Below are 2,500 nucleotides of genomic sequence, written 5' to 3' on the forward strand. Positions count from 1 at the left end.
CGTGGTCACCGCCAAACCCCCCACAACTGTTGGGCGCCTACCTGCGCGGGGCAGGAGGACACTTTCCGATTTCAAATCTCCGTTTGCCGAGTCCACCCCGAACGCACGCGGGCGGGCGGGTTCGCATCACCCTTCGTCACAAGGGGCGAAGCCCGTTCCACCGTCTCGTCAGTAGTGCCGACCGGTCTGTGATCGACGAGGGGAGCCACACCAGGTCCGGCCCTGCTGCTTGGCGGCACCGCGTCGTCGGGAGCTCGCGACAGACGGAGGGTTTCGGTGTACTCTCCAGCCACGGGAAACGAAGCCGGTGATGCAGGCGCCGGTCTTTCGCTCCCAAATCGGCTGGGTTTACATCGTTGCTATCTAGTCACGCTCCCTTCAAACCCGACGGGGTACCTATTCCCCTCACCCGTCTGTGCGTATACAGCCTCTTTGCACTTGCGGGATGGGGGTGGTGGTTTAAAGACTCTCGAGTTGCCGCCCGTCGGTCTCCGAGCTCCGTGCAGTAGTGATCCCCAGCGAACTGCCAGCAGGGCGAACGAGCGATCCCGCTCTCGGTCGGGGCGCCTGGCGTCGATCGGTGGTCGGTGGCTTGCGGGCAAGCTGCGCTGTGAGTGTGGGAACGAGTATGACGAGCCGTTGCCGCGACTCCCAGTCCACCTCGGCGGTGGCTGGGCCGGGCGGGCGTCTGCTCGGGCGAGTGCCGCCCCCGCCTCCTCGCAGGAAGTCCGCTCGCCGACACGCCGCCACGTGCACGCGTCAGTGACGCTGCCGAACCGATGGCCGGTGCCCGTTCCCGCCTCTGCTTTTCCTAGGGCAAAGCTGCTGCACGCCTCGTGATACTAGGCGGGCGACATGGTGGCGGTGATCCTGCCTCCGTCGCTGCGGTGCGTTGGGGCACGCATCGCCTCTTGGGCGCCCTGTCCTCCTCCCCCCAATAGACGTATGTTTCTGCGGGCCGCACCAGGATGGTGCTCCCCATCGCTTCACGCCACCCTGCTCCGCCCGCACGCCGGCGTGCAGGTGGCTGTAGCTCAAGGTGGGGAGCGTATGTGCGGTCCGGGTCGCTTTCCTCTGGCGAGGGAGAGACCTAAAACAAACTCAGACAACTCTTGACGGTGGATCACTCGGCTCGTGCGTCGATGACGAACGCAGCTAGCTGCGAGAATTAATGTGAATTGCAGGACACATTGATCATCGACACTTTGAACGCACTTTGCGGCCCCGGGTTCTTCCCGGGGCCACGCCTGTCTGAGGGTCGTTTGGCAATCAATCGCACTCGCCTTGGCTGGCGAGAGCGCGGCTGGGGTGTCGCAGAGGACCCGTCCTCTTTGTCCCCCTAAGTTCAGACTCCGGAGCCCTCCGGCGTCGGAGCGCTTGGCCTTTCCCCCCCACCCTGCACATTCCGTTCGTCAGGCTCGACGCCATCCCCCCGCCGGGGAGCGCGGCCTGGCGTCCGTCTGTGTCGTGGCAGTGGGGCCAGCACGGCTGTCACCGGTCCCAGAATGGCTGTCGGTGGTTCACACTGTGTGTGTGTGCCAACCCTCCTGGTCTCTGGGACACGGAGCTGCCACGAAGTGTTGAGCCTCCAGTGGGGGGTCTGCCTAAGCTCTGCACGTCCGCATTGGGTCCGTCTCTCGGTTGGCTGGCAGTGGAAAGAGTGAAGGGAGCCGCGGAGGTCCGGTGCTGGTGCGCCGCCGGCCTGACCGTGGAGCTCGCCGGTTTGACACGCTGACCCGACTCGATGGTTGATCGATTGAGAGTGCTGGGAGCTGCAGGCCGCCCGCTGCTGCAGCCGCCCGTCTCGTGGTTCGTCCTCGGCCTTAAGTGGCCGGCGGGGCGTCTGATCCTGTCTCCCCTGCTGGCGCCGAGTGCCTGGCCGAGGGAGGAGGTTTTCGTCGAACGCTGTGACTTGGACGGTCGCACGCGCGTGGATCGCTGGCTCTTGGCTCTCCCGTTCAGTCCGCACGTTTTCCGCTCCGTCCTGCCACCGGTCTCGGGAGGTACGGAGGGGTTGGCGGGCGTGGTGTGTGCTCCGTCACCGTGCAGGCACACCTACCACGCCGTCGGCCGACCCCCGCACGGTCCTCCTGGCCATCGGGAGGACGGCGGAACGTCGGGCTGTCGGGGGCCAAGTCGCCAGAAGGCCACCGCTGTGTCTTCCGTACCCTGTCACCGTCGGCGTGCCTTCCTCAACTCGTCCGACTCGGGGCCGCTGGGTTCAGGAGCGGCGTCGCCCGCCGGCCCCACTGAAGGCCGTGCCGTTCCGCGGCTGGCGATCGATGTGCGTGGCGTGCCTGCGCGACCGTTCGCCACTTGAGCCTCGGCACTCCTCTCTCCCTCTCTCTGACCGTCGGGCAGTCTCTGTCTGCTGGTGCCTCGCACGTCCCGGGCGGCGGGTCGTCACCCCCGCGACCGGGCCTCCGGCAAGGCAGGAATCAGGCTGACCCTTCCGCTCGAGTAAGCAGCCGGCACTTCCGAGTTTCGCCTCCCGCCGTGG

At 66.5% G+C, this 2,500-nt stretch overlaps 1 non-coding gene across 1 annotated transcript; it reads left to right on the top strand.

The window, feature by feature from the left end:
* Nucleotides 1–1,107: 1,107 nt before the first annotated feature.
* LOC140474663 (5.8S ribosomal RNA) lies at nucleotides 1,108–1,261 on the top strand. Its single transcript, XR_011959306.1, has one exon. It is a non-coding gene; the product is annotated as a 5.8S ribosomal RNA (ribosomal RNA).
* Nucleotides 1,262–2,500: the final 1,239 nt, after the last annotated feature.

This window comes from Chiloscyllium punctatum, unplaced genomic scaffold, assembly GCF_047496795.1.
Source record: "Chiloscyllium punctatum isolate Juve2018m unplaced genomic scaffold, sChiPun1.3 scaffold_1120, whole genome shotgun sequence".
Classification (NCBI taxonomy): domain Eukaryota; kingdom Metazoa; phylum Chordata; class Chondrichthyes; order Orectolobiformes; family Hemiscylliidae; genus Chiloscyllium; species Chiloscyllium punctatum.